The sequence below is a fragment of the Phycodurus eques genome, chromosome 1 (assembly GCF_024500275.1).
Source record: "Phycodurus eques isolate BA_2022a chromosome 1, UOR_Pequ_1.1, whole genome shotgun sequence".
NCBI lineage: Eukaryota > Metazoa > Chordata > Actinopteri > Syngnathiformes > Syngnathidae > Phycodurus > Phycodurus eques.
In genome coordinates, this window is record NC_084525.1 from 39110265 (window position 1) to 39134016 (window position 23752).

Here is a 23752-nt window from a genome sequence, read left to right on the forward strand (position 1 = left end):
ACGGAGACCTGGCTTTGTGATGCTGTACCCGATGGCGCCGTCATGCTTCCCGGCTTCCATCTTCACCGAGCAGACCGCGACATGGAATCATCGGGGGAAACAAAAGGCGGCGGGATATGCTTCTATATCAACGAAAAATGATGTACGGACGTCACGGAGCTCAGTACACACTGCAGCCCGCATTTGGAGTTGCTGTTTTTGAACTGTAAGCCATTCTACTTGCCGCGTGAGTTCGCATCATTCATTCTCGCTGCCGCGTACATCCCGCCTCAAGCTAACACCAATGCCGCACTGCTAACGCTCGCCGAACAAGTCAACGAAATTGAAAAAAACACCCGGACTCACCCCTCATTATTCTCGGGGACTTTAACAAAGCTAAACTCAACCACGAACTCCCCAAATATAAGCAGCACATCAACTGTCCTACCAGGGAAAATAACATTTTGGACCACTGCTATACTACGCTAAAAAACGCATACCGAGCCAAACTTGGTGCAGCCCTGGGCTCGTCTGATCACTGCTTAATTCACTTAATACCGACGTACAGGCAAGAACTTAAACGTGCGAAGCCTACAGTGAAAACAGTGAAAAAGTGGACCAATAAAGCAAAAATGGAACTTCAAAGCTGTTTCGACTGCACAGACTGGAGTGTCTTTGAATATTCAGCTGGCAGCCTGGATGAATATACGGACACTGTCACATCTTATATCAGTTACTGTGAAGATGTGTGTGTTCCAACAAAGTCATTTCGCACATTCAACAACAACAAGCCGTGGTTCACTGCCAAATTTAAGCAGCTTCGTCAAGCTAAGGAGGACGCACATCAAAGCGGGGACAGGCCCCTGTATAATTGAGCTAGAGACCAGCTGACTAAAGAAATTAACATTGCAAAGAGGAACTATGCAGCAAAGTTGGAAGAACAGTTTAGCGCTAACGACTCTAAATCAGTCTGGCATGCATTCCAATCGCTGACAAATTACAAGCGACGATCCCCCCAAGCTGAGAACAATAGCACACTAGCCAACGACTTGAATACCTTGTACTGCAGATGTGAAAAGGACACTTTCTGGCCAACCCTGAGCTCTATGAACCCCTACAGTTAGCCTACAGAGCACATCATAGCACACAGATCACCCTGACCAAGATCACCAACAACCTCCTCCTCTCTGTACACGCCGGAAACATCAATATTCTCATTCTCCTCGAACGCTTGGCGGCCTGTGATGCAGTTTCCCATGCAGTCTTAATGAAATGCCTAGTCTGACTCCAGTTTAATGGTCTCGAGAAACGCTAATTGGATGTTTTGTTTGATGACAATACCCTTTCATTTTTACAATTTCAGAGGTTATTGATTGACCATGGCTTGTCTGTGTTTCATTGTGTTAGCAGATGCTACATTATATTGTGTCTTTACTGTTACAGGAGGGCGTTTGGTTAATTTGCTGACATCTTATGTGAGCATTTAAGGCTGCTTGTCAGCTAGCGTTAGCGTGTGCCTTTTCAGATGGGAGTGCATAACGTGTTATCGGTCTCATTTTCAATCAAATATTTATGCACGCTTTCGGACCCGCAGCTAGATTGCTGCCCGAACCCACCACCTGTTGATTTCAGCATCCTTTTCCACATCGACCTCAAGCTATAACTGTCATTGTAGAGTACCAAAGTCAACACGTCTACTCGTCAATTAGTTAGTTCAACCCCTAGTGTACAATAAAGTTTGCGTCCATTTCTGCATGTGCAAACCTTTAGTAAATAAGGCCCTTCGTCTCCAAGGTAAGCGTACTTATCTAACGGAACAAAAACAAGAACTTGCAATTTGTGTGTCTGGCACTTTGATTTCAGTTGATGCTTTGGGCTGTTTATGGCGTGTCTAAAACAGCCAAATGTGTTTTTAATTACAAGCAGATTGAATAGCCTATTTATGCAGAGTGCTGCGATTTGTGAACATCAGGAATCCAAATGTTTTTTTTTTTCTCTCTCTTTATGGAGACCACACCGTACTGGGTGAATGGTGCATGACCAGCCATGTCAAGCCAAACAGAAAAGCCCACAAAGGCCAACTATGGACAGTAGTGTGCCAAAGCCTCAGGCCATTAAGATTTGATGTTTCAGCAACAGAATAATGACTTGGCTAACCATAACTGCAATGTCGCTCAGAGATCAGACCTCCACCAAGGCTGAACTGTTAACAAGAATTAAAAAAAAAAAAAAAAGAAAAAGGTCAGTCCATTTTGTTTTTTTAGTTAGTACGAATCTATGTTGATGAACAGACACGTTGATACTGTAGGGGTATCCAACACTTCAAGCATAAAGAGCCACAAAAAAACACCCATCACAAAGAACAACGCAACAAATGACTGACCATGATACCATGGTAAAAGTGACATGCAAAGCATGAACCAACCATCTTTTTTTTTTGTCGAGGCTAAAATGCCCCAAAAGAATCAGAAAAACTGAAATAGTGAAAAACAGTTAAACACAACAGCTCCACAATCTGTAATACATTGCTCTCAGTCTTTGCACGCTTTCATCAATTATCTTCCGACATGTATAATGTATTTAAAAGCACATTTCTTAAGTCATTTTTCAGGATCCTTTTTACTTAACAAAACTCTTTTTCAAAGCTACAAGAGCCATAAGTGATGTAATTTAAAAAATTATGAGCTGACAAAGCAGAAATGAATGAAATGGCGGAAATGAATCTGCATGCAAAGCTTTGTGGCTGACACAATTCCAACTGCACTGAAGCATTAGAGTTATCAATTTTTTAATAAATCAGGCTTACTGAAATGTATCTGACCTAACTGTTTTCAAGTGATATTGTCTAAAAAAAACATCAAGACTTTCAAGCCTGAGACAACATAATGGCACACGGCTCCCGTGGATTGAAGAAGGGGAACAAGAACACAAGAACGTTAATAGATTTGTTCTCTAGCTCAAATTTAAATTGGTTAGTAATGCATAAAAATAATGGACAACGCAAGGACAGATCAATAGTATCGATATTTTTTAAAAATCTGAGATTTATCACACTTGGACACACAGTTACCGCCTGATGGTAACGATATTTGACAAAATTTAAAAAATATGACATTTACCATACTTGGCTACATAGGGTTACCGCCTGAAAGTGATTATATTTGACAAAATTTTGTTTTTAATGTTTTTTAGTTACTGTTACTTTCCAACTTTGCACAAGAAAGTAAGGTAATGTTGGTACAATTCCTGTTAAAAACCTGCAACAATTTCAGCAAAAACATGGCCCTGAAAAGTTTTTTGCAAGTAAGCTTCTTGTCTGTCCTCGCTCAGTCCAGCCTGTGATGAATCATGCATGCATAAGGGTCAAAGAGGATCTGACACCCTTGTGGGGGAACAACGTCATCTTCCGCGATCGTCATCCCATACCACTGCCATTGCTGTTCCCCACAAGACCCAAAGGAAAAAGTGTTACTTAGTCCTTTAGATGACAAGTCTCCTCCTCACTCCACTCTCCACTGCTTCTGCAGATGGTATTCGTTGAAGCCCATCTGCTAAGGCTATTTTTGATGGAGTTGGTGATCCGGAACTCATTACCATTCCACCTTCTCAATACGGAATTGTCCTCCTGCTAATATGAACACACTAATGCAGTTTTGAGGTGCTGTATGGCTTTGAGGTGACTACCAATAAGATTGTTCCCTGCCAGAAGTGCAATACATTTGGCATGATTATAGTTTCACTCAGTGGTGTGCACTGAGAGCCTTCAGTGCCTTTACTGCTGGCCTAATCAAAAACACTGACCTAATATTAAACCTTAATTAAAATTATCAATTAATATTCTTTATACGCCATGATGGACGACTGGTTAGCACATCTGCCTCACAGGGGTTCAAATCCCAGCCCCGCCTGTGTGGAGTTTGCATGTTCTCCCCGTGCCTCTGTGGGTTTTTTCCAGGTACTCCAGTTTCCTCCCACATCCCAAAACATGCGTGGTAGATTGATTGAAGCCTCTAAATTTCCCGTAGGTGTGAATGTGAGTGAGAATGTTTTTTTGTTTATATGTGCCCTGCGATTGGCTGGCGACCAGTTCAGGATGTACCCCGCCTCTCGCCTGAAGTTAGCTGGGGTAGGCTCCAGCACGCACGTGACACTAGTGAGGAAAATCGGTACAGAAAATGGATGGATGGATGGATATATATATATATATATATATATATATATATATATATATATATATATATATATATATAATCCTACAACAACTTGAAGCTTCACTATGTCCATGAGAATTATCTTAAATTTGTAAAAAACTAAAGATATTCACTCACAGTTCTTTATCTTTATCCTGTACCTAGGTTTCCTAATTAGCAATGGTAATGCCCCTGTTTCCCATGCAAGTAAATCAGTCTGTTTATTCATTCATTCATTCATCTTCCATTCCGCTTATCCTCACTAGGGTCACGGGCGTGCAGGAGCCTATCCCAGCAATTTTTGGGTGAGAGGCGGGGTACACCCAGAACTGGTCGCCAGCCAATCGCAGGGCACATATAAACAAACAACCATTCATGCACGCATTCACACCTAAGGGGTATTTAGAGTCCTCAATCAATCTACCATAAATGTTTTGGGATGTGGGAGGAAACCGGAGTGCCCGGAGAAAACCCACGCAGGCACGGGGAGAACATGCAAACTCCACACAGGTGGGGCCGGGATTTGAACCCCAGTCCTCAGAACTATGAGGCAGATGTGATAACCAGTCATCCACCGTGCAGCCTCAGTCTGTTTAATTATAAATTAATTCATTTCCAACAGTCTTTTGTCTTAAATACATAGCATAGTAGATTTTGGTTTTTTTTGGTCGAATCAGATTTCAGTTTCTATGTCTTGCCATGTGAATGTAATCTATCGAAGGCCTTCAGAATCCCAAGTGCTGGCGTCAAACAAGTAAAACACACTCTCACCGTTGAAATGGTCTATCCAATCAGATTTTAGATTCAACACTGCGCCTTCCCGCAGGCTGAGACAAGTTGGCATATTTCCCCTCCTCGGACCGATTCAGCTAAATAGTCCTCTGATTGGTTGAGTTGAATATGCGCATTAGATTCATTTATTGAGGAGGTTGACGTCAGGGTGTACCCAACATTTCCCCCAAAGTCACCTGGCTATGGATCACGTGATCCTAATGAGGATAAGAGATATTTGAAATAGATGGCTGGATGGACGGATGAATAATAATAATAATAATAATAATAATAATAATAATAATAATAATAATAATAATAATAATAATAATAATAATAATAATAATAATAATAATAATAGGCGGCACGGTGGGCGACTGGTTAGAGCGTCAGCCTCACAGTTCTGAGGACCCGGGTTCAATCCCCGGCCCCGCCTGTGTGGAGTTTGTATGTTCTCCCCGTGCCTGCGTGGGTTTTCTGCGGGCACTCCGGTTTCCTCCCACATCCCAAAAACATGCATTAATTGGAGACTCTAAATTGCCCGTAGGTGTGAATGTGAGTGCGAATGGTTGTTTGTTTGTATGTGCCCTGCGATTGGCAGGCAACCAGTTCAGGGTGTACCCCGCCTCCTGCCCGATGACAGCTGGGATAGGCTCCAGCACGCCCATGACCCTCATGAGGAGAAGCGGCTCAGAAAATGGATGGATGACTGGATAATAATAATAATAATAACACACTGGCTTGACTCTGTTGGAGTACGTTATGTAATTGTTTAATGCATACATTAACATAAAGTTGGGCAACTTTAACAGATTATCAATAAACAAACAGGTTTAGCCCTGTTTTTTAACATTCACCACAGATCTTAAGAATAATGCGCTTTGAAGTTATTAGAAATTGTATTTAATGCTCTTCCAAAGCCAAAATCCTAAATATTAAATTCAGTGCTTAAGCAAAATTACAAAACTGAAAATAAATGTCGATCAACTCAGAATAAGAAAAAAAAAAAATCAGAAAAATATTAATGAAGTCGAAATAAGACTGGTGGAATAAAAATAAAACAAAAAACATCTACATTTAAAGTAAGGAGTGTTGAGGTATATGAGTATTTTCAGATTGTATGGCAGACAGAAGATATGATGAATGATGAATAATAAGTAGCTAGCATGAGACGTTAATGTAACAACATCATCATCAGTGTGCCTTCTTGTTAAACTGCATAATCAAATGCACTACTGAGTATATCTAATTCAGTAATTTGTCCAAAAGAAATTGGTCAATACCAGATCTGGCTTAGAGTTAAACTGGGAAACAAAAAAATAATAATTTAAAAAAGTAGAAACTTTCCAAAATAGAACCAGTGAGAGTGCTAAATAGAGCCAACACTTCTGCTCAGTCATCCCTACAAGTTGCAAAAAGCCAAGGAAAAAAGTGGAGTGGATGGTTGATATGTGAATTCCAAGAGTCAGAATATTGTTCAAGATGGCTGTGCCAAGACACTAATAGAGTCCCACAGGAACTTCGACGCAAGCCCATCTACATTCCCGTATGGGCTCCAACTTATTGATGACTACCCACAGTATGTTTGTTGGCGCCAAACCCAACTGCATAAGTAGGCAGATGTTCTAGTTTGCTTAATTAGTGCTGATGACAGTAATCAACCAGCGGATGGGTTTATCGGAAAATGACCTGTGCCGCATTGATTCGCCATCTATGCCGCATTCGATACAGTGCAGTGGCTGACAAGCTTTGCAGAGTGCCATTCTTACTTCATCAGTTTGCTGTGTCATCTGAACCAAGCACAAACAAAACTCTTTTTTTTTTGCCCCACCCTTACCTAAACAAACTTTGACTGCTCCGAAATAAACTAATTATTAGCCCATCAGGTAGTCGGCAGCCCGAGGTCCCAAGTGTGCATATATATGCAGTTCTGATCACTTCACAAAATTTTCCCTGCACAAATTGCCTCATCCTCCCATCTTAACAGGTAATGTTTAAAATTCTGCGGCAGCAAGTCTCCAGAGTCTTGATATATGTGTTTGGCCGGCTCGGTCGATGAATAAAATAAATGAAACTAATTATTCCAGATTCGGCGCCAAGGCATATAACAGTACATATCTCTGTGCGGTTAAAGATGCACGTTGTGCCACCATCTGTGAGAGTTTTTCATTTAATAACACAATTTGCTTTCACGGCACAGTGACCGACTGGTTAGCACATCTGCTTCACAGTTCTGATGACCGGGGTTCAAATCCCGGCCCCGCCTGTGTGGAGTTTGCATGTTCTCCCCATGCCTGCGTGAGTTTTCTCCGGGCACTCCGGTTTCCTCCCACATCCCAAAAACATGCATGGTAGGTTCATTGGAAACTCTAAATTGCACTTAGGTGTGAATGTGTGCGGAAATGGTTTGTTTCAATGTCCCCTGCGATTGGCTGGCGACAACTTCAGGGTGTACCCCGCCTCTCGCCCAATAGTTGGGATAGGCTCCAGCACGCTGGCGACCCTTGTGAGGATAAAGTGGTACAGAAAATGGATGGATGAATAGAATTTGCTTTAATTAATGGCTGCCTTTATGTTGGAACTATGTATACAGTTGACTATTCCCAATATGCTTTTAAGAGTAATGGGGGAAATTATCTCAGTATCAGCAGCAATGGATGAGATGAATAAATTATAGTCCGATTACTATTGTTTCTTTTTACTCTTCTTTTTATTCTATATGTGACATGCTAATATGGCATTAGGCTTCTCCCATCATCAGGGGTCAATAAAGCAAGTGATTAAGGCTTACACCAATTGCCTTTCCTGTTATATATTGTGTGTGTGTGTGTGTGTGTGTGTGTGTGTGTGTGTGTGTATATATCCATTTTCTGTACTGCTTCTCCTCACGAGGGTCACGGGCGTGCTGGAGTCTATCCCAGCTAACATCGGGCAGGAGGCTGGGTACACCCTGAACTGGTTGCCAGCCAATCGCAGGGCACATACAAACAAACAACCATTCACACTCACATTCACACCTACGGGCAATTTAGAGTTGTCAAATAACCTACCATGCATGTTTTTGGGATGTGGGAGGAAACCGGAGTGCCCGGAGAAAACCCACGCAGGCACGGGGAGAACATGCAAACTCCACAAAGGGGGGCCGGGGATTGAACCCCGGTCCTCAGAAGTGTGAGGCAGACGCTCTAACCAGTCGTTCACCGTGCCGCGTATATAAATTGAAGACTCTAAATTGCCCGTAGGTGTGAATGAGAGTGCGAATGGTTGTTTATTTATATGTGCCCTGTGATTGGCTGGCAACCAGTTCAGGTTGTACCCCGCCTTTTGCCCGAAGATATCTGGGATAGGCTCCAGCACGCTCGCGACCCTAATGAGGATAAGCGTTACGGAAAATGAATGTATGAAAATATATATACATCATACAACAATTTGAAGCTTCACTATGTCCATGAGACTTACCTTAAATTTATAAAAAAAATAAAATAAAATCAAAATGATATTCACCAACAGTTCTTTATCTGTGCATGATTTGTACCTGTGTCTAATTCAAGTGTCCAAATTAGCAATGGTAATGCCTCTGTTTCCCATGCAAGGAAATCAGTCTTGTGTAGGGAAACCAGTGTTGGTTTGCATGATTGCAATGTATATAATTTACAATCTCTCATATCAGGCCATTATGTAACTCTGAGATGATTCCTTTACTACCTCTTGTAATGCACTTCGAGAGATGCCTGCTTGCACTTTAGTGTATCACCCAGAAATCTGAATGAGACATTAATCTAGCAGTTAGGGAAGACTTTATATGGTCTTTTCAATCTCCCAAAAAGTGAGTGCATTGAACCGTTTCGGAGTTCAAAAGTTGACTTAATGAAACGCAAATGTGACCATCATCTCTCCCTCCCCGGAGCATTTTGTTGTTTCTCGTCATGTTGGCATTTAAAGGCTTCTTCAGGTGACTCGTGTCAGTTGTAGTAAAAATAAAGCCATTGACATTTACAAGGGATAAAGCTGCCTTTTGGTACGATGCAAAAGTGTGCATGAGGGTGAGTAGGGTGGAGGGTATGGTTGTCTGAAATAATAATAAGTGACACTTGAGAGTGCAAACAATACTGCTTCAAGAAAAAAGTGAAGTTTGTTGTCAAGGCGTTTTGCTGTGACTGCGGACAGCTGAAATGATAACGGACATTGGAATTCAGCTTGCCATGCCAACAGCGCCCAATGCTTGGCGCTTCGGCCTCTGGTGACTAGAAGTGCATGCAAATGTTACACACTCCCCTTGTCCACATGGGAGAGCAGAGTGACACATCAGGCCTTCTGCCAAAGCTCGGAGACAGTGAGGAAGCCACATGCCCTTGCATATACCACACTAAACACTTGAGGTGATTTTTCTGCAGCCGTTAAAAAATATAACCATAATCCTCCACCAGCATCACTGGATAAAAAAAGTGATATTTTTATCATTTTTTAAGCTTGCATTGCAATTCATATTAAAAAAAAAACACAACTTGCCTGACTTTTGTTAAATGAGTCATGAACATTTTATCATCACCCTGCCACGAATAAAGGGTACAAGCAAGGACGAACAACTCAAAATCTCTCTTTAAAATGCATCATTCCCGTCTTGCTGAATGCCGAATCTGTAACATCTCTGGTGTGCACGGACGGGAAAGACCAAATTGCACATGCCAACACTAAATAAATTAGTGCACATTCATTCACTGTACTGTATATAAACTGCAAACACACGTGGCCTGACTCAATTTTTCACACTGCTGACAGTCTGTATAAACACCTCAGAGAATGAGGTCACGGCAGGGTGAAGTTATTAACCTGCCCATTTGTGTTTCTGCGTCAAATGCCTTGCAAACCTCGGTGGGAATATCAATCACAAGCAGGTGTCCACAGTAATTTCTGTGCATGTGCTTTTGTATGGAGAGTGTTATGGACTCTGTGCTTGTATGGATTCTGTGAAAACAAACTCAAGAAATACTGGCCCAGCATCTTAATGTAGCATAAGGGGGTTATGTCATGAATATTGCAGATTAAAAAGTAGTATACATCCATCCATCCATCCATCCTTCCATTTTCTACCGCTTATCCAAGGTCGGGGGCAGTAGGTTGTATCCCGGCCGCTTGTATCCGGGATCTTGTTCTTTCGGTCACGACCCACAGCTCGTGACCATAGGTGAGGGTAGGAACGTAGAGCGACCGGTAAATTGAGAGCTTCGCCTTTCGGTTTAGCTCATTCTTTACCAAAACGGATCGATACAAAGTCTGCATCACTGCAGATGCTGCACCGATCATCTCGTTCCATTCTTCCCTCACTCGTGAACAAGACCCCAAGATACTTGAACTCCTCCACTTGGGGCAGGATCTCATCCCCGACCTGGAGAAGGCACGTATACACCCTTTTCTGACTGAGGACCATGGTCTCGGATTTGGAGGTGCTGAATCTCATCCCAGCTGCGTCACACTCGGCTACGACCCGCTCCAGTGAGAGTTGGAGATCACGGCTTGATGAAGCCAACAGAACCACCTCATCTGCAAAAACCAGAGATGCAATATTGCGGCCACCAAAACAGGCCCGCTCTATGCTTCGGCTGCACCTAGAAATTCTGTCCATAAAAGTTACATGAACAGAATCGGTGACAAAGGGCAGCCTTGGCGGAGTCCAACCCTCACCGGAAACAAGTCCGACTTACTGCCAGCAATGCGGACCAAACTCTGACACCGGTCGTACAGGGACCGAACAGCCCGTATCAGGGGGTTCGGGACCCCATACTCCGGAAGCACCCCCCACAGGACTCCCCGAGGGACACGGTCGAACACCTTCTCCAAGTCCACAAAACACATGAAGCCTGGTTGGGCGAACTCCTATGCACCCTCGTGGACCCTGCCGAGGGTGTAGAGCTGGTCCACTGTTCAACGGCCAGGACAAAAACCACACTGCTTCACCTGAAGCTGAGATTCGACTTCCCGACGGACCCTCCTCTCCAGCATACCTGAATAGACCTTACCAGGGAGGCTGAGGAGTGTGATCCCCCTGGAGTTGGAACACACCCTCCGGTCCCCCTTCTTAAAAAGAAGGACTACCACCCCAGTCTGCCAATCCAGAGGCACTGTCCCCGATGTCCATGCGATGTTGCAGAGGCGTTGCAAACAGGATAGCCCCACAACATTCAGAGCCTTTAGGAACTCCGGGCGAATCTCATCCACGCCCGGGCCTGGCCACCGAGGAGCTTTTTAACCACCTCCCAATTACGCCCTTCCAGGTATCACTGTCATTGCCCACGTGAGCATTGAAGTCCCCCAGCAGAACGATGGAGTCCCCAGCGATAGCGCTGTCCAGCACCCCCTCTAAGGACTCCAAAAAGGGTGGGTACTCGGAACTGCTGTTTGGTGCATAGGCACAAACAACAGTCAGGACCCGTCCCCCCACCCGGAGGCGGGGTGGGGGGACAGTGGACCATGGTGAATCCCATCGTACAGGTGCCGATCCGGGGGGGCAATCCGTGATGAGCACAGAAGTCCAATAACAGAATACCGCTCGGGTTCTGATCGAGGGGGGGAGGGGGGGTAGGGGGGTGTTCCTCCCAATCACGCCCTTCCAGGTATCACTGTCATTGCCAACGTGAGCATTGAAGTCCCCAAGCAGAACGATGGAGTCCCCAGCAAAAACAAATAACTGCTCATAAATAATCCACTGTTGCAAAGACCTTTTGTAGTGCAGACCATAAAAGCTTGGCTCAGACATATATGTCACAGGCTGACAATAATATACACCATGCACAAATCATTTATTCAATTACTGAACAAGAGTGCAGCCTGAGTCATTGGATTGCATTTTTCCATGTTTTATTAGTCAGAAACAGAGGTGGAAGCAAGCGGTGGGAACGCTATCATGGTGATCATTCACCAATGGCCTCAGCCCACCTTGGTGTAAGTGCAGCCCCTAATTTCTATTGCCCTTCCAAGGCCATTACGCCTGCTAACCCAGTAATGTAATTGACTGGCTTCGGTGAGTGTGGTTTGCGTCTTGCAATCCCCTCCAAGGTAGAGGTGCTGTCCGTGCCGTGTGTGTCGTTTGCTGGATGAAATACCAACTGTCAGCTTCAATTGAAACAGGCCCTTGAAACAGATTGCATGCTCACAGTAACATTCATGTGTGGCATTTTGTCACCTTGCTGTTCTGATTAAGAGGTTATCATATAATCTATTACATTGGTCCCTTTGCTCTGCATCACATTCTGATGTGTGTCATTACACATCCCTACCGCTGATCCTCACTAGGGTCGCGGGCAAGTTGTGTACAGGCACTTGCTTTATTTTTCATTTATTAAGAAACACAATAAGACGACATAGCATTTATTACATTACAATATGAAGATGACATATTCAACTATCAATTTAAATGCTGAAATTATAATTCCAGGACCGCATGACATCGCTCGCATTGGCTGCCGGAGCTCCTCTTTGAAAGTAAACATACAAACAAATACGGAAGAAATGGTCTAAATCTAGGCGGCATGGTGGGCAACTGGTTAGAGCATCTGCCTCATAGTTCTGAGGACCGGGGTTCAATCCCCGTCCCCGTGCCTGCGTGGATTTTCTCCGGGCATTCCAAAAACATGCATGGTAGGTTAATTGACAACTCTAAATTGCCCGTAGATGTGAGTGCAAATGGGTGTTTGTTTGTATGTGCCCTGCGATTGGCTGGCAACCAGTTCAGGGTTTACCCCGCCTCCTGCCCGATGATAGCTGGGATAGGCTCCAGCACGCCCGCGACCCTAGTGAGGAGAAGCAGCTCAGGAAATGGATGGATGGATATATATATATCCAGCGGCACGGTGAGCGACTGGTTAGCACATCTCCCTCACAGTTCTGAGGACCCGGGTTCAAATCCGCCCTCGCCTGTGTGGAGTTTTCATGTTCTCCCCGTGCTTGCGTGGGTTTTCTCCAGGTACTCCGGTTTCCTCCCACTAAATTGTCCTTAGATATGAATGTGACTGCGAATTGTTGGTTGTTTATATTGGGTCATTGGGTCCCTGCGGCACCCACTGGGTGGCCAGTTGTCGGGGCGCCTCGGTGGAGCCGGCGGAATGCCCTGGGTCCCTCGATGTGGGACGTGTGTCCCGTCCACCAGGCTGCTCTCGGGTGGACCCCTGGGCCCGATCCTGCATCTCGATTGATCGGGTGGGATCCTCAGCCTCTGCGGTGCGGGCACAGCAATTACAGAACACTTCTGTCAGTCTTTGTGCATGTAAAACGGTGTCAATTCCCTTGCATGTGTCCGCAGGCACACATCCCTGGGACTCTTTCACTGGGTGTGGGGCCACTCACTTATTCCGACAAATAACTAATGAATATGCTAATTGGTTGTTTATCTCCTCACTCATACTCTCGTCCTATAGACCACCACACTTCAGTTGTAGAGCCAGGTTCACGACCTTTGTCCTGAATGCATCTTCTCCTGTCCTTGTCCTGTTCTAGCTTGTCCTGTCCTTCCCTCACAGGGTGTAGCACTACAGCCCCATGCAACACTCATATTTAATGTTTAATTGTTATAGATAATGTAATGACTTACTTTTCTTATCTTGTTTACAATTAGTGTTTTGTCTTTTGTCTTCATTTCTCTCACCCCTCTAGAAACTTTGTTCTGTTCGACTGATCGATTCTGACTCAATAAACATCAATTATAATACTAAGAAACCACAGCGGAAGCTTAAAAACGTCACCGTGACACAGTAAAACTGTTACGGCATAAAAGGGATACAGATCCTCCATTCTACTTGACCAAACAGCCGAACAGGATAAAAAAAAAAAGAAAAAAAAAAAAGAAAAAAGAAAATACACTTTCCCAACATTGGGTGTGTGCGTGTGTGCATGCGTGTGTGTGTGTGTGTCGCTGTAATAATGCAAACAGTTTTTACAATACAAAAAGAATTAAGGGAGGAAAGTTTATATAAAGGAGAAAGTTAATGGAGCTGTTGTAAACAGGCTGCTGATTCACAGGTGCACACAACAAAACTAATTGATGAGTCTACATTGTCCATAGGTGTAAATGTGAATGGTTGTTTGTCTATGTGCCTTGTGATTAGATGGTGACCATTCCAGAGACTATGACGGCTGTTTTAATCCAAAGTTAACTAAATTAATTCAACATGTATATTATGTACAGGAATTCCTCGATTTACGAAGGTGTTCCGTTCCTACGCTGGCGACGTAACATGATTTTCCACGTAAGTCGGATTTCACCATTAAAGTCGAAATTTACGGCAAAATACTTCTGTTACGGGTATTGTCCCACGTGATTGTGACAGCAAGGTCAGTGTGTGTGGGCGTGTACGTCGATGTGTGAGTGAGACAGGACTGCGCAGGCGTCGTCCGGCGAGACTGCGAAGGAGGAAGGAGTGCGAGTGTGTACAGTGGCAAGTGTAGTGACGGCGACCGGGCAAGCGTAGCGATTAGCGGAGGACCCGTTGACGTTGAATGTGCAGAGGAGCTAATAAAGCCATTAAAGCAGCAAATCGGTACTTCGTGCCTTTATTGTTGCCGCCACCCAGCTCAGCTGTGCAACGAGAGAAGGGAGTTAATCCCTGCGTCTCCCGACCACGGTCAGGTGACCGTAGTAGGAAAGGTTAACACTTCGTATACAGAAACTAAAATACATTAAAATAAAAAAAAAGATGCTGTACTTACCATTACTGCTGAGAGTGTGAAAAAAGGAGGGTGAAAAAGGCAAAGATACTCCCGCCGCACAAACACAGACAAGCACTATGCACTAGCTAAGCAGAAACACGATGGTGCTGGGGACAAAATGGCGGACGAGGCACGGGCGTCGTAAAGTCGGAAAGTCGTAGGTCGAGTGCATCGTAACTCGAGGACGTCCTGTATTATAATATTCAACTTGTATGTCATAATAGTCAACACAAGATTGACAGGGAAGCTGAAGTCAAAGGTTAAAAAAAATAATAAAAATGCTTTCACCTCTGGCAGTCAAAATGTTCAATTTGGATATTAAAACTCAAAACAATAAAATAACTGAATAATGCCTGAAATAAAAAAAAATAGGGACTGAGTTTAACTCAATTCCAATGGTCACTTGTTAGCAGTTTTATCTTTTAGTGAATATTCCTTTTCAACAACCACTGAAGAAAAAAAAACATGTCACTATGGATTAATTTATATATATATTTTTAAATCATATTTTAGGTTGGCGGCACGGTTAGAGCGTCAGCCTCACAGTTCTGAGGACCCGGGTTCAATCCCCGGCCCCGCCTGTGTGGAGTTTGCATGTTCTCCCTGTGCCTGCGTGGGTTTTCTCCGGGCACTCCAGTTTCCTCCCACATCCCAAAAAACATGCATGAATTGGAGACTATAAATTGCCCGTAGGTGTGAATGTGAGTGCAAATGGTTGTTTGTTTTTATGTGCCCTGCGATTGGCTGGCAACCAGTTCAGGGTGTACCACGCCTCCTGCCCGATGATAGCTGGGATAGGCTCCAGCACGCCCGCGACCCTAGTGAGGAGAAGCGGCTCAGAAAATGGATCGATGGATGGATATTTTTGGTTTCAGAATGAGAATTTCAAAATTTCCATTGAATTTAAACCCTTCAGTAACTACATAAAACTCAAATGGAAACAAAAAAAGTACAAGGTTTAAAGAACTGCACAAAAGTTCTGTGCACTGACTGATGTCAGTTATACCACAGCAAGCTGAGAATTAATGCACTCTTCAATAAAATTATATGGCCAATTGAATGATTATTATTATTATTTTCTGACCAAATGAAATCACTGACGGTGTAGTGATACACTCGCCTGACTTTGGTGCGGGCAGCGTGGGTTCAGTTCCCACTCAGTGACGGTGTGAATGTGAGTGCGAATGGTTGTCCGTGTCTATATGTGCCCTGCGACTGACTGGCGACCAGTTCAGGGTGTAGTCCGCCTTTCGCCCGAAGTCAGCTGGGATAGGCTCCAGTGCCCTGCGACCCTAACCAGGATAAGCTGTGTTGAAACTGGAGAAACTGGAGTGACCAAATTAAGTCCCACCATAGATGTGACACTGACAGATAATGCAAGCAGCCATGCACTAAAACCAACACATGATGAGACACGTTGTGGGACATTGCTGTCTCTTGGGAGCAATTGTAACCTAATAGGAAAGTATTGATTCTCCACCAGCCATTTGTTACACGCCAGCAACCAATCAGCGACGGCTCATGACTCCTGGTGAGGATACGCCTGCATAGATCTTGATTAGCTGTTTCCGATTAATTGCGCTGACACCGGGGAAACAATTTTGTGTGCATTCCTGTGTGTGTGTATGTGCCTGCTTGTGTGCGTGCATGTGTGTGTGTGTGTCAGTGCTGGGCACTCCAAAGAAGGACATAGTCAATATAACGATGCATTGTGTCCTTGGCGCATTTTGTTAACCGCTACAGTCTTGTAGCTGGAATGAGGACGATTTTGGTCAAATAAATCACTACATTTATTGACCAAATGACCAAAGTCAAGTATGGTCAGTAATAACCATATACTATACCCGTAGCAGCAAAAAGTAGTCTAATTTCCTTATTTTTGGTCACATTTGGTGGTGCTGCAACTTTTAATTCAAAGAGAAAGCCAACAATAGTTGCCTGGGAGGTTGCTGTGTGAGATGTCTCCCACATCCTTCATTTTATCAAGAAAACTAATCTTTGCAATAAATGGTAAATACACTCTTGACCCCGGTGGCTCCACTTTTTCCTCTGGACTAAATTGCCTTCACTGAGTATGATTTAATGAATAACACTCAGATCATGGGAAATTACACAACATTCAGTTGGGGGAGTTTTGTCATACTTTTGGAATGCTTTCAGCTGCCTCAACCAATCTAAATAAGGGTTGACCCCCTTATTGGTTTTTACACCCTGAACCCATCCTGCTCTCGAGTGCAGTTGCATGTGATGGAGTTCATAGCTGGTGAGGACCTGATAGCTAAACAGACAGAGTATTAAATTAAATTATTAAATTAGCAGCCTGACATTAACTGGTAAATTGGCATTGTCTGACCCGATATGTGAAGCAGAACATTAATCTCTGGCATTCGTCTTATTTTATTAATTAGATCCCGTTTCAATTGTTAGTACAGTTTAGAGAATTTTTTTAAGGTTAGATATAAAATCTTCCATGCATGGCCTTCACTTGGAGCATAATTTTAAAATACATGGACTGCAGCTGCTTCTTCCCCACACCCGCGCCAACAAGTTAGTATTGTCTTCCTGAATCAAGTCTACACATGTATATTAACAAGATGGACTAGTCCATTGACAAGAGAGGAGGTAGTAGCAGTCAGAATGATCACGATAGAATAAGCACTGTATTTTAAACTCGTGAATTAATAATAATTAAAACAATAATAATTTATTAAAATTGAGGAAAATTGTATTAACCATATTTTTATGACACGTTTGGGGAGAGAGGACCCACCAGCAATTGCCTGTGTTTAGCTTTTGTTTGTTTGCATTTATGAGGCAGAATACTGTGCCTCACCTCATGCTTTTACCTGCTGTTTTATGCACTCAGCAAAACTAAATATCTAACATAAACATTAAATATATTAACCTGACTATTGAAAATTAGAGTGCATGTGAAGATTCTGAAAACAATATATTGGAGACATTAAGAGAGAGAAACAAAAGCACTTGCCAATAGCTTCGTCTTTTGTAGTGCAGTAATTTTACCAAATTACCATCTTTACTTTATTGAGGGATTGCGCAATCTAAGGTGAGGCTCTGCTGCACGCTGCCACACTTTGCCATTTGTACAGGAAATTCAGCAATTTGGCAATGAAAACATTATCTAATTCAACAAGAAAAAACACAAACCACAGATTAGAGAAGTAAAATTGAAAAGAATTTAGTTTATTTTTGCTCTTCATGATGTAGCTGAGGTTTCACTTCCCCTGCATCCCCTGACTGCATGTCCTTGCTAGAGTGATAATGTAACCTGCTATGTGGAATATGTGCGGTCGCAAAAAAACAATTCAAATTGTGAATTGTTTTTTTATTGGCATCATGAAATGTAAATCATATGTTTGCTTGACCCTTATGGAGACTTAAAGGGCTTGAAGTGAAAGCTCATCATCGTCAAGGAAGTACAGTATGACAGCTTTATTTTTTGAACATACTGTATATTTTCTGTATTTGGGAGAGGAACTAAAGATAGCTTGCTGTCTATGTATTTTGGGGAAGAACTAAAGGTAGATCTTGTTGATAGGAGTTGACAACAGTGATCTTAGCCAGTTAGTAATTTGAAGAAAATGTTGGTGGTCGTGAAAGGAGATCTTGGACAGGGTGCCATTTAAGCTAGGTCCGCCACTGAATGTACATTGGCAGAATTTGTGTGTGTCATAACATCATATCTCAGAATAAAAAAAGTGTGATCATTTCAGTGGACAAGCCCTAAACACAAAATAGCATTCAAAGCTGATCAAAGGTAGGGCTAAAACAACAGGTTTATTTCATGATCCACTAATATTATAGACCACTGAGAGTGCTTTCACACGACAGTAGCACTCTTAGGTTAGTTTTAAAGTTTGTGGTGATGCATTGTGGTTTGATGGTATTTTTTTACCAGGTGAAAAGAAACCAAACCAGGGTGAAACAGTCAAAGGTTTACAAACCCATCAATAATTTGGACCAGATAAAGTGAACAATAAAAAAGCACCTGACAAATAGGTGTTCTGCAGTTACAATGGCAATGAACATTACAAGCCAGGATACAATTTCAAATAGAAGCTTTTATTCGAAAGTTTAGGGTCAATGCACTACATACTATTTATCCAAGTCTATTTTCTACGAACACTGTTTGCCATTGAGCTGAGGAAATCTGTCCTTGTAGCAAAGTGGCTACAGCGTCACAGCGGCATTGCAATTCAACACAATGTTGAATGGACCCAACCCCACTTCAGCAGTCTAATAAATCAAGAAAGCCTCTCTTTGCCTCATCCTTTCTTCCATGGCCCTCCGTGTGTGCAAGTAAACCATTGCATATTTCAATATAATTTTATGATGTTCTGTTGATTAGCCGTTGGCTGGCATGGCGGCGACTCGCTAAACTTTAACCTGTGTTTCTTAAATCAATTAATGTCAGCTTTGGTAACAGGAATGACAGGATTGAAGGGGGAATGGAGAGCCGGAGTAGAGGGGGTGATGGTGTCAAGTGTTTGGGAGGGGACAGCAGTAGTTGAAGATGTCCTCTATAGTGATCAATTCCAGACCTGATGTAATTTATGGCCCCGCCATGGCTGTTTTGTTGGTTGCTTTGGTGCCACATCACTCAAGCTGTGCAAACAAGAAGTCTGATTTCACTGTTGGTTAACTGTAAAGAAAAATGTGCATGGTGTCATTGATTCAATGTTTTGCTTTTAATGCTGAATATTTTGTGTCACGAGTCTATTGTGACGCTGAAAGGGCAATGATAGACTGTCATAGTTTGGGTTAATGTGTGAAAAATAGCAATTTGAGCACTTATGTATGCTACTTTGACTACCTATAACCTTGAAACCTAGCCTATAATTTGCACAAATACGTTTGTGTCGCCATTATGTAATCATGGTTTTAATTGGTTGTTAGTTCTTTTAGGGTCAACAAGGGCATGAGAAACGTAAAAGGTGAAGGTGGCCCCTGCCCTAAATGTGTGTCTTGAAAAGAAGACTATGATCCCTGTGAGGATAGCAATGAAACGATTCATACTACGTTAACTTGCCTCATCATTCTCAAATGCCTCTTTGTCCATTTTTGCTAACAAGCATTTATTTGTTTGCTCACATGGGACAATCACGTTGAGCAAAGTTGGCTTCATTAACACTGTACGCAAACCTTGAAATGATTGCATCAGACCAAGTCAAAATGAGGTTAACCTTACCACTGAGATCCTAATTCATCTGGGGAGAAAATGGGCACAGCTCGAGTAGAAGTGATATTTTTTTTTCTCATTAAGGAGTTAGAAATATGTTTCTGTCTTTGTGCTCGTGCTCAATAACGCCTGGGAAAGTCCAGAGACCATATAAGGTCAGCGACTGCATCCAAAAGGAACAGATGCTCAAGTTAGACCTGCTGGCCCTCACTTCAGGCATGCTGTGTAATTGGAGTTGCACAGCAGCCTGCTATCACACAAATTCCTTTAAGTCTAAAACATTGCCGGCATGACACTTTGTTAGGCATGTGCATCTATTGAACAGTCAGGGCAGGGCTGATCTTTTGAATGTGACACCTTTGTTGCTTTTGGGGTTTTTGTAAACCGTTAAATGTGCCACCAATGAGTCTCCCTGGAGATTCTCCCTGATGACACTGGAACAGCTGGCCTTGAAAAGGTTAATTCCTGAATACCTTTGTAGCGTAATATTGGTTTTGATAAAAGCATAATTAATTTTGAAAAGAAGAAGTCGGGAAGTAAACGGCTGCATTTATTTCCGGTGTAATTAGACATACGTCGAAGGTTACAATAGAACTATCTTTGTCTCGTATAGGGCATCACGTATCTTTTTATATGGGTCATTCCACGGATGTGGTGAAATGTTATGAGCAATTATTAATGGTAAAATACATCAAAAAGGTATTAAATATTAACAAACAACAGTATCGTCAGTAATCAGGTATCAACATGTCAATATAAAATAATATTGTATAAAGAATTTTCCATCTCCAATTATTTTTGCAATAAACCATGTCAAACGCATTTTTGTGGTTTTTGACCAGCGCCGAAGTGTGACATTTTAGCAGTCATCAACGGAAATAGTCACAGTGTGAAAAATATCGGCAAAATCATGCAACCACTTCTTCAATATCTGCTAAAAGAGTGTGCCTACCACTCAACAAAAGTTAATGACATTCCATGATGAGATTTCTTAGAGGCACTTATTAGAAATAGGCATTGTGCTTGTAACTTTGTCAGTCAAAACGCGTTACGAGCAAGCGGCCACTCAATTTCATAACTGTAAAAAAAAAAAAAAAAAAAAAACATTTTACAACGGCTATTTGGAATTGATGCAATAATCTCCAAAAATAAGCATAGAAGGATCAATCAATTGCTTCAGAAGGAGTTAATATTATATATATATTATATATATAGTCAATATTGACTTACGTTTTTAAGTGTCGGTCATATTTTCGTTCGAGTGACTTGGACAAAATAACAAAAACGATCGACTATTTTGCGACATCGATCACCCAGAACCATTCTCGGCTTACATACGACCAGCATACGGCAGCATTTGAGCTTGATGGGAACATGGAGGGGCCGGTAGAACCTGGTAAGTGTTTTCGAGAAAATGTTACAAGCTTTTACCTCAAACCGTCAAGTTACAAGCAATGATGAAAAGCGAGTTTGTATAGATCGTTTTCTATCGCTAGTGCACAGGCTGTTTTCTGTGTTTCCTGACTGCACTGCTGACTCACTGGTCATTTTGACAAGTCACAGCAGTGTTGAGGATGTGGTCATGATTACGCGCATACTTTAATCCTTATTATTAAACTTGGATTTGGTTCCGATTATAAAGGCCTCCTGTCAAACGTTTTTAACTATATTTGATCAAAACATATGATTCACTTTGTTGATAAAAATGTTGATGTTGTGTGGTGCACTGTGGATTGTTACTGGTGCTTATAACATGACATGGGCACTGGCAAAGACCGCTGGCGTCAAAATTACTCACAGGTCTAAATGGCTGTATTATCGTTTACTAACACTGACTTCTGTAGAGACGTGTTCAGAACAATGTGTTAACGTTTTGAAATCATAGTATTGTTCAGTCAAGGATTGGTATTTGGAATACATGTTGAAACTCTGGAATGCCATGGTGTGTGTAACTGGAAATGCGTTTGACTGGCAGAAAGCCCAGTCAAAGTTACGTACATGCTGTTCTTCATAAACAATTTTGTGTGTACTTCCAACTGACAAAGCATAACACTGAAAATGTACATCTAGGGTTTTAGCACTAAAAAATGGCAATAGTTAAACCTGAATAAAAATAAAAATATAAACGAGCTTAATGTTCCCGATGATCTAAAATGTTGACTTTATATTGTTTATCATGTATAAACAATTAGATAAACATAGTTGGTCAAATGATTGAATTAGAAGTTAAAAATAGCAAGTGATGGAATATGTCAATGTTCAAGCTTCAAATTGATGGTCTAACTGTGAAGGGTATCATACCAAGTAAGGAAACTGATATTGAAAAATTCAATAGTCCTATTAAGTTCTGATATTTACTGAATTCATTCACTTATACTTATAGTATTCAGGTCCTTCATTTTCCATGTTGTATTTTTAGTCAATGTTACACACATCTATATTTGCCCTAAGTAATTGTTTTCCTCAATACTTTGCAGTGCATTAACAAGTTGGACATTAATTGGTTAGTGAACCTACTCTAACCCTAGTATTTGTGTGAAAAACATTTTCATCCAATAAAAAGCTTTCCATGTTCATATCTAGAGTCAGTCAAAGAAATTTTACTATAATATTTTCAACAAAATGATTCAAGTTCTTAAATTTTTCTTGCATGTCACAAATTTTGTACCACCTCAGTGGAATAACCCATTGTTGGATCTATCTCGCCCAACACCTATAAGAATAGACACAAAGGAATGAAGACGCTTCTTTCCTTTTGCTCATGAGGAGAACATGTTGGAGATTGTTCAGTTACATTCTCCTATCACGCTCTGAACAATCTCTTCCGTTGCTCCTGTATTTATTTAATTGAGGGAGTTATCTAAGTTACAAAACATGTCATACTAAGGGGAGGGAGTCAAGGTGAAAATATGAGATTAACACCTGGCTATGTGTCCTTGGTCAAGGTGTCCTTTCCTGTTGATTCCTGCTGAGTCATTTTCTTGAGGGCGAGACACCTTCCTCCCCCCCACGGTCAGCAAGCAACCATCAAAATCGTCCACAATACCAATGCAAGCCAGCAAATAAATGATAACTTTGTACAATTTATTTAACATTTCCCTCCTGTTTATCATGTATTTGCACAAATTCTCATATCATCTTACAGTCACTTCATTTCGATTTTTTAACTGTAGAATCGTTTTTATGAAACAAATACATTTACACTCAAGAGTAACCTTGTCATACAGGAATGTTGTAGTTTAAACATCGTAATCACCTGGATCAGGAAACAAAACAAATCAGGTAAAGCAACATCATCATCATCATCGTCATCATCGTCATTTTCAACAACCAGTAAAGGATACATCTGCTCCCAACGGTTCTCCACGGGGGTAATTGCTGTGGTGATTAATCTAGTGATTAAAGCCCGAATGCATGGGATACAACAACATCCACACAATGTCAGAATGGCCAGCTGTCCCACAAGGAGGTGTCTCCACCAGAGTGTTCCTTCATCTTGTGATTGAGGGTCCGTAGACCATCGATGGCTCTGGTCAAGCTGCCATCTGAAGCAGTATTGTTTGGAATGTATGTACAACATTGTTCTGCAAACATACCGCAAACACCTCCATCTCTTGCGAGGAGCATGTCGACAGCTATGCGATTTTGGAACGTCATTAAAGAGGTAGCCTTGAGCCGCTCATGCACAGCTTCCAACCCACTCTGAGTCCAATTTCCTAATCTCTGTACGTTGAAGTGGATATAGTTTATCCTATCAACATTTTTATGAATCGTACACCACCAGCATATGAGGGACTCAAATCCTCCTGCAACTTGGTCAGCTAATTTGTATTGACTAGGAACCCCACGAGGAACACCTATGGCGTCGATGTATGTTGGATCATTTTGCCCCTGCCAGGATAAATCTATTTTT